The sequence below is a fragment of the Pinus tabuliformis genome, chromosome 8 (genome assembly GCF_031772625.1).
Source record: "Pinus tabuliformis cultivar Carrire ecotype Pingquan chromosome 8, CPIR1, whole genome shotgun sequence".
NCBI classification, from domain to species: Eukaryota; Viridiplantae; Streptophyta; class Pinopsida; order Pinales; family Pinaceae; genus Pinus; species Pinus tabuliformis.
In genome coordinates this window covers 1,324,040,935-1,324,050,666 of record NC_142294.1, presented here as the reverse complement: position 1 = coordinate 1,324,050,666, position 9,732 = coordinate 1,324,040,935, and the positions used below count along the sequence as shown (strand labels likewise).

Here is a 9,732-nt window from a genome sequence, read left to right as displayed (position 1 = left end):
CTCCATAGCATACTTAAAAACCACCTATGTTCAACTAATGAAATTATTAACACAGTTTCATAGGAACCATGGATCTATTAAGTGTCCAAGTGCATCAATTTAAATAATTGAGTGGAAACCTATATATGCCCTTGATTTATTAAATGCCCAACGAAATTAAATAATTGAGTACAAATCTCTCCATGCATAAAAGATCCAGTGTATATATATTATCAATTTTATTTTTCCTATCTTCCACTATTAAGTAACTCGAGGAAAAAGAAACTTCAATACAAACCTCTTTGCACTTAAAAGATCTAGTATGTGTATCTAATCAGTTTTCTTTTATCATCAATCTTGTATATATAATCAGTTTTGTTTTCACTTAGAGAGCACCTAGCTTCTCTTAGTGCAAACATGAGCATATGACTAGCATACTTAACCAGGAATGTTTCTCTACTGAACAACACTAGGTTCTGCACTATATTTTCAAGGATTGGAAAAGCCAACTTACTTAGGTTATTAGTGGTTATGGTAGCCATAACGTTAAAGTCACAAGAAATGATTTCCATGCATGTCTTGTGGTAGTAGCTATGAGAGGCATAGGAAGAATGCTACTGAACATTATTAGGATTGTAGCAGGACTGGCCTTACAAAAAAGAAGAGAAATCAACTTGGCCAGGACCGCATGCCCAATCCAAAGAAACTCTAACAAGTTTAGGGTCAACCTCTTCCATTTATATTCAACAAGTCTGAATGGCAATGTCATTGGCAATAATTGTACCAACATATATTAAATGTAATGTGTACACTAGATATTTATCGGCATATAGAGTCCCCAATTCTGCTCATAAATAGGACCTGATCTCATATCCTTGTTGAATAATTCGTAAATGTATGTATTGACTAGTATGCCAAGATCCCTAGGAGTTCCTGTGTTGTTGAGGACATGCCTAACTTGATTACTGTGATAAGTGTCAACATTGTCATCTATGGCAGGGGGTTCACTCTAGACACACTTTAAGGTCCATCCTGTCTCAAACACAACCATAGGAATGTTTTTGAAATTCAAGTCAGCCATGGCAAAGTATGCAACATCAATCATGGCATTAAACATTTGTGTAATGTAGCATTTTATTGGCATCCACTGCCTCTTTGTTAGTGGGGAGGGGTTGAAAAAGGGCATATTACAATCCCACCACTCCATTGCTTTGCGTGTACACATAACAAGGATAGATGTTGACCATGAGAAAATAATCAGTTTTCTATAGAAAATCCAACATGAGCACAAGAATCAACTTAAGGCTCCCATTGAAGAAGGCCTTAGAGGGTGGAAAGGAATATAAGATGATGTCAAAAAAATGATGACTTGAAACATTGATCTACCTGTCCAGATTGGCTGCCACCAAAGTAGATTGCAAGAACGTCGTGGTAGACAACACACCTAAGGCAACATTGGGAATAGTAGTAAGAACCTTGCTACCCACACAGATTCCTTTGAAGTTGATTTCTGGAAAGTAGGTTTCCACCTTCCTGTTCACCCAACTAGCTACAGTGGAGTTTGACAACCTTATCCCTAGCAATTTGTTTTTGGGCACTGTTACTACAAAATCTATTATTGTTTTCCCCTAAAATGTCAGAGTTCCTTGATCTACATCATGAAGCCACACATGTTTCACTTGTTGTACCTTGACATGAAGTGCACTATAGCTACATTTGAGTTCCATGCCTTTGAAAACACTTTCATTCCTGTGAGTACCCAACAAGACAACCAACATCTACTCACCCTTGAATTTCCCTTCATATTTCTTGTCCTCAAGCTGACACCACTGAAGCGCAAGAAACCACAATGAAAGATTAGGCTCACATATAGCCCGAGCCGCGTGAGGTCCATGAGATCGATAGTGAAGATGAAAAACCGTGGAAGTTTCTCGCCATTAGTGATCAACCAAACAATGACCACAACAAAACCCTTTCCATGCGTACGTTTTTTATCCCCCAGAGGAGGATGAAAATGGGTTGCTCAGATTGGCTTGCATGAATAGTGTTGTGACATAGAAATCCCATAGAGAAAATGCCTTCGACATAATTAAATGAATATATATATATATATATTTATATATATATATATATATATATATATATATATATATATATATATTCTAACTTATAGATGAAATGACCTTTTTCACAACATTTTTTCTCGTTAATTTTAACTAAAAACTACTAAATATTTTTAAAAACTTGAGCTTAAGTTGTCTAATATGTAAAACTCAAGTGCCCCAAAGGGTTTATAAGATACTCAATCCATTTATGCATTCAAAAAATCATTCTAAACAACAAAAAATCAAATTCTTTCTTGAAATTGTTTTACCGGATTCTAGTGAAAAGGTCTATTTCATCTATAAGTTAGACTATGTACCTATATATAATATAAAAAATAAACTTTATAATAATATTTATGCCGATAGGCATTTTTTTTGTGAGCTTGTGGTGGGAAAACATTTTTCACACCAGCCAATCCAGGTGCTCAATTTTCGGTGTCCTTGGACCAATTAGAAATTTCCATTTAGGACTAGCACCTAGACTATCAACATTCCCTATACCTCCACAGTCTCCCAGCAATAAATTTTCACTTCATATATGCCCAGGTTGCCTGCCTGTTTCGGAATTAAATTTAATTGAATAGGCATGGAGGCAAGGACTTCATTCAATATCTTCATTCAATTTTGCATACTTCATTCATTGTGTTGGGTGGACTTCCACAATCTCCATGCAATAAATTTTCACTTCATGTATGCGCAAGCTTCCTGCTTCTACATTGAATAGGCATGGAGGCAAGGACTTCATTCAAGTTTTCTTGTTGTGTTCGGTGTGCTGGGTGGACTTCCAAGAACTAATATATACTGATGAGGGGTGCGTTCTTAACTACTATTGTTTCAACTAGTAAATTTCAAAAAATCAAAGTTGAACGACATTTCATTAAATTTGAAGGACTTCAAGGGTTTGCTCTGAAACAGATAACTTGTCTACCCAAATAGTGATACAAGTATTGTTTTGAATCTTTCCACTAAACTCGTTAGATAATCAGTTGGTATTCAGAAGAAACATTTATATAAGAGTGCAAAAGTAATCCCCTCTTTAATAAATGTAAACGAGATACAAAGCACATAATTTGTCTAGATATGGCGATATGGAAAGTTTTTTTCTCCCGCAAAAAACCAGGCAAGGAAAATTTCTGAAATCCTTCCAACTTTTACAGGAGTAAACATGGCCAAATATAACACACACTAGAAACTAGTGTGAATTGAAAATTTCATTATTCAAAGTGGAACTGGATTTACTGGTGTGAGTTGAAAAATAAAATTAGGCAAATATCATTTGGGATGGGATGACATGGTTCAAAAACAGTGCAAATCCAACTAAAAATTCCAAGGGAAATTTAAACGGAAAAACACATGGAATTGAAGAGCACATGATTCAGTCATGTAGAATCTACCTTCACCTGTGACTTGCTAATATAGAAAAACAACAATTAAGAAACCATTTTAGGAAATTGATGATGAGGGAATGGGCTACTTATGAAATGGTTATGTTTCCCCATGTAGATAATTTTTGTAATGTACACAAACCCATCTTCTAGGTGAAGGAATGGGGTTGTTACACTAAAAAATGTCACCATGGCTATTTACAGTTAGTATGGCTCTATCAACAGTCATGATATCCTCCTGGGCAAGTCTTATGCCTCTGCTCTCCATGTCAAACTCCAAAAAGAGAGAAAGTCTTTATAAATGTATTTATCTCTGGGTACGCAGATTCTCTCAGCCTTACCTGCGTGTACGCACCTCAAGTTAACATTACCTGCGTACTTGTACGCTCTGTATGTAAAGGGGTGGGTGCGTACCCCTGTAAAGGTCAAAAGGCGCGAGTTTCATCTTTAAAAGGTTACTTGTGGTCATTTCTAGAGCATTCTAGAAGGTTGTTCGACGTGTATTGAGCGCCTCCAGATGGTTCATGTACCCCTATGAAAGAGGAACTTATCCCATCAAGAGGGGAGCTATCCCATCCAAAGAGGGGCTTATCCCATTGATGGTGGACCTGATTAACTTCCTCTTGAGCACTATAAATACAGGAATTGGGCCAGAAGGAGGGGAGGTTGAAAGCTAAATATTCCTAAGGGTAGATGCTACTGGAATTAGGACTTCCTTGTAGAAGCTTGTGAGGAGAGATTCCCATCCTTTTTTGTTTCATTTGGAAGTGGGTGAGCTTATCAAAGTAAAGGAGAACTCTTGATGGACCCTGGGAGGGACTTGCACAACACCAAGGCTCAGGTTGTAATGGTTCCTTTTGTTTCCTATTAATGCAAATGAGTCCATTCTTCTCAATAACTTGTTATTCATGAGTTGTTTCATATACTCCTTGGTCTATATGTTAAATATGTTTTATTTTATAAGATATTCAGGTGTTATTTAATCGTTTGATTGTTAGTGAATGCAGGTTTTGAAGTGAAGGAGGAGCTCATCCGGATCGGCGAGGTTGGACTACTACAACAGCGTTGGACTACAGGTAGGATCTAAACACTTGATTTCTTGTATGGTAAATGCATATTTAGAGAAGGATTGCTCTTGTTTGTCTTGTTTGTCACTAGAGAGTCTTAGGATCCTAGGGAGGTTGGTTTTGTCCGCAAAATCGACTCTTTCCGCCTGACAGGGGTATAACAAGTTTTATTTCCTCCTCCTTCTGCAACTACCTTCAAATTGATGCCTCCTTCCACCATCAAGATCAATCCCAGTGTTCTCCTAGGGTCACCGAATGACCATTGGCTAAGTTTGTAGGTGCTTAGCCTGTTTAATCCCTTCGTGGGTTGAGTTACCTTTGTGATGAGTTCGACACCACTAGTCTTGTTTCTCCACGAAATGACCAAAGGCTGGGTGATAAGCCCCAAGATCCCTAGCCTCTTCTTACTCCCTTGTGTCGCTGTTTTGCTCCTATGCGAAGTGACCAAGGTATAGCGCTTATCCCATATCCCTCTATATCGACGCAATAAGCTTAGGCCTCATTCACACCCATCGGGACCATAACGTCGGGTCTACATGTCCCATGGGGATCACCTGACCTTACGTCCATTGGTTGTAGCTTTTCCATGAGGTTGCCTGTCATTCCTTTGTGTCCTGACGCTTCATCTCCCATATCATTCCTTAACTGTGCCTGCTTACCTCCACCGAGGTATTCTTTCCTAGCCAAGCTATCATGTGGGACCACTCACAACGTCCACCAAACAATCAACTTCCTGTCGGGGTGAGTAGTCTCTGACAGTATCCATGTCATCAGACGCTTAGTCAACCTAGCAACTCCATCCAGAGCAGTGTTGATCTCTTTTGGCCTCATGCCAACGAGATGGCATCATGCTGACATCACCTACCATCGTTGGCTACTCAGAGCAGGGATGGAATTTGAAAGGAAATTTTCCTGTCACAGAGTGATTTTCCCATCAAATAAAACCTGAAATTTTACAAGACCGTCAAAGTTCTTTGTTGAAATTGTGGAAACTAGTCGGGAAAGTGTGAAAATCATCAAATTAGACGAGTGGGTGTGTTTTTAAATACCAACCCTGCCTGGGATCCAAGCAAATGCTACCATATGTCCCATTGGAAGAGAGAGAAAACTCCACCAGCCCCTTCCTTTTTGTGTCAATTATCTTATGTTAATCAAAACCACTGGGTTCCACAATCTGGATCTGACACCACTGCTGAGCGGTTAGAAGTTTTGGAGGCGTGCCCCGAGAGAAACTCTCTTCTGTCAATCTGCGTGATCAATAGTGCGAGAAACTGCTTCTGGGTCCCCAAGGCCTAACAAGGTTACCATCTTGAGGCCCACCGAAATTCTGCCGTGTGGCCCAATACCCATGTTCTAACACTCCTGATTTGCTTCCCTTTCTCAATCTTATGGGGTGAATCTTGTGGGATGATGTATCATGTGGGGTCCACCCAATGCATTTTCATTGATGTATGATTTCCTTTGTGGATTGGTAACTTACATCCCAATGCTTAGCGCGACTCTTTTAATCACACTAACTGATTAGCTATTAGCTATCATAGTCGGGCGGGCTCCCCTCGTTCTATTCCTTCCCAATGCTTACAACTTGTGCCCCATTTGAAACCACTGGGTGAACCTATCGGGTTTATACCGCCGGGATGGCATCATCAAAATTTCCCAATGCCTGTGCCTTTATAAATGTTATGGGTTATGTGTCTAGGCTTATGTGGGTTGTGGGATAACCCACCCACCAATAGCAGCACCACCGAGAACGCGTCATCTTCCACGTCATCCTTGTGCTTAATTCCTGACTCTCCTCTTTGAAATAGGTTACAAGATTCTAGGGTTCTGACCTCTAGGCTACTCGTATGAAATTTCCATTACGGGATTTGTTTAATGATGATCATAGGTTCGTCAAAATACAAGCTTATTAGTGACTTAGTTAAATTAAGTTTCCGGGAATTAACCCGCCCGAGACTTCTCTAGCCATGTTGTTCTTCTCCTGACCAATCATGTAACAGGAGTATTTTTCCCCTCCAATAGGAATCCTTCCCACCTAGGGTTATGATAAACGAAGGGAATAAGGTTATCCAACATTTTCCATAAGGTTAGGGCTCCACTCCTTTGTGCCACGACAACTTTTTTTCCTTAGCTTCCTATTATGGCCCAGTCGAGGAGCTTTGACTCTCCCTCATGCAATTTCTTGGACATAGAACTCTATAATATTCTTGAAGATGAGCTCCATCATTGCACAAGCTTCCTTGAGATAGTCTTCTCGACTTTGGCTCTGTCTCAAAGGTCTGGAAAACCTCCAAAGCTACTTCAAGGCCTTCACACTCTACCAATATCAATCTAAATCATTCCACGATGTTACACTCATGAGCTTGGGTGAAATCCACTACAATGAGTTCCCGACCTTTAGGTATTCCTTTTTTTAAGGATACGGAATTCGACACATACTAGTGTTGGAAACCTTATAGTTGCCCTCTGTTACGCACATGAAGTAAAATCATGAAGGGACTTCACCTCTCAAGCCACACGCTAGGGGTTCCATGCTCCAAAGAAAGCGTGAAAGAAGATTTATAGCACCTGTCAAGGGTTTCCATGGAATTTGGCTATTGGCAGGGACTTATAGTCCTCATTACTAGGGCCCTTGGGGCAAGAAAGGAGGCTACTGAAAATACAAGGTTGAGACGCCTCTAATACATGGCTAAGAGTCCTAAGGTTGTGAGGGGAGGTTTCCCTTGGCATCAAAACATAGCTCACATGCTAGTGCATAGTAGGGAAACTATTATAAGTTGTATATGTGCATAACCTCTACAGATGCAGACCATGTGAGCAAGAATCCTCTATGTAACCATTATTCATTAATAAAAGTAGGTTCTTATGCTAATATTTGTCATATTATTGGTTCATATATTTTTAGATCCTTTTCTTTGTGCCTGGATGGATATATATATATATATATATATATATATATATATATATATATATATATATATTATTCAGTCACAACAAAGTATGCTCATGACTTCCTTAACACACCATTCTATCCCATAAATGTAACCTAATCTTGCTTCTTGAGTGTAGACATTGCCTCTTATATCATATAGGAGCTTAAGGGCGAAAGGAAGTCAACATTTATTTATGAGAGATATGGGCTTTTCATGTGCTTAAATCGATGAATCACAGACTAAGCCATTCCAGCTTGTGAATCAATCCCTTGTACAATGTTAGTGGTCGTAACACCTACACCAATAGGAATTATACCACTGTAACATGAAAGAGTCTCTTTGCTACTTACTAGCAAGGAAGTGATTAACACACACATACTATTTGCAAGAAGGTACTGTTGAACATCATAAATGGTGTCAGTGAATGAATTGTAACTTCATTTCTAGATTACGATGACTCTTCAGCGATACCAATCAGCATATATCAGTTAGCAAATCAAGAAGTTACTTTTGAACATCATAAATGATGTCAGTTCATGAATTGTAACTTCATCTCTATATTACAATGACTCTTCAGTGATACCAAGCAGCATATATCAGTTAGCCTATGTAAGTAGTGAAACTCCATGCAAGGTTGAAATTGGTTTAGCATCAACTCGCAGAAAAATATGAATACTTATCTTTGGCCATTAGGGACATGAAACACTTATATTTGTTCACACATTTTAACTAGCCATGCAATAGATAAATGCAAGTGAGAAAACTTGTCATGCAACCATCAACATATCAATCATTCACATTTCAACATGAGAACCACACAAAAGAACTTATCTTGGATTTATAATGAAGATGAGAAACTGATATTTTATCTATTGCATGGAACTTCAACTCTTTACACAACCATATACAAGTTGCAGCCAAGCTACTTGCAGTTGTCACCCCAGAGCCAAATTCCAAGGGTCTGAGGTGGTCTTGCTCAAGTGAATTAACACCAATCTACCAAATAAAACATGGACTCCATAGGTTCATCTTCCTCCACCCACCAGCTGATAAAAAACTCTATAATGTAGATGGAGCTCCAAATTCAAACTACCTATATCCTCTAGATGTCTATTGAAATACACACAGTACTCAAAGAAAAACCAGAGGCTTGTTGCCTCTCCTTTCTTATGCGCTGCCTCCTACGGCTCTATCTCGTTTATTTCTAAATTCAATATTCTCCTTTGTCTACTATTTTTCTTTTTCTACCCATGACTTTGTTACACTAAAAAATGTCACCATGGCTATTTACAGTCAGTATGGCTCAATCAACAGTCATACTACCCTTTTGAGCAAGTCTTAGGCCTCTGCTATTCATGTCAAAATCCAAGAAAGAGAGAAAGTCCTTGTAAAATATGTTTATCTCTGGGTACGCAGGTTCTCTCAAGCCTTGCCTGCGGGTACGCACCTTTTGTTCACAAGGTCTGCGTCCAAGGATGCTCTGTATCTTAAGGGGCAGGTGCGTCCCTCTGAAAAGGTTAAAATGCGCGAGTTTCATCTTCAAAAACTTACTTGTGGTCACTTCTAGAGCTTTCTAGAAGGTTCTTGGATGAATATTGAGCGCCTCCAGATGGTTCATGCACTCCTATCAAAGAGGAACTTATCCCATCAATAAGGGAGTGATCCCATCCAAAGAGGGGACTATCCCATTGATGGTGGACCTGATTAACTTCCTCTTGAGCACTATAAAAAGAGGCATTGAGCCAGAAGGAAGAAGGTGGAAAGCTATAGATTTCTAAGGGTAAATGCTGCAGGAATTAGGACTCCCATTTAGAAGTTTGTGAGGAGAGATTGTCACCCTTACTTGTTCTACTTGGAAGTGGGTGAGATTTGTCAAAGTAGAGGAAGACTCTTGTGGACCCTGGAAGGAGCTTGCACAACACCAAGGCTCAGGTTGTAATGGTTCCTTTTGATTACCTTTAATGCAAATTGGTCCATTCTTCTCAATAGCTTGTTGTTAATGAGTTATTTCATGTACTCCTTGGTCTATATGTTGAATATGCTTTGTTTTATGTTATAATCAGGTGCTATTTAATTGTTTGAACTGTTGGTGATTGCAGGTTTTGGAGAACGGGAGGAGCTCATCTGGATCAACAAAGCTTGGACTTCTACAATAGCGTTTGGACAGAGGTAAGAACGAAACACCTTGATTTCTCATATCATAATGTATGTTTAGAGAAGGATAGCTCCAGTTTGTTTTGTTTGTCATTAGAATGTCTTAGAC

General features: G+C 39.1%; 1 pseudogene; it reads right to left on the bottom strand.

The window, feature by feature from the left end:
* Window positions 1-296: 296 nt before the first annotated feature.
* LOC149240354 (glucan endo-1,3-beta-glucosidase 3 pseudogene) overlaps window positions 297-9,732 on the bottom strand; it is a 31,531-nt pseudogene continuing 22,095 nt past the window's right edge.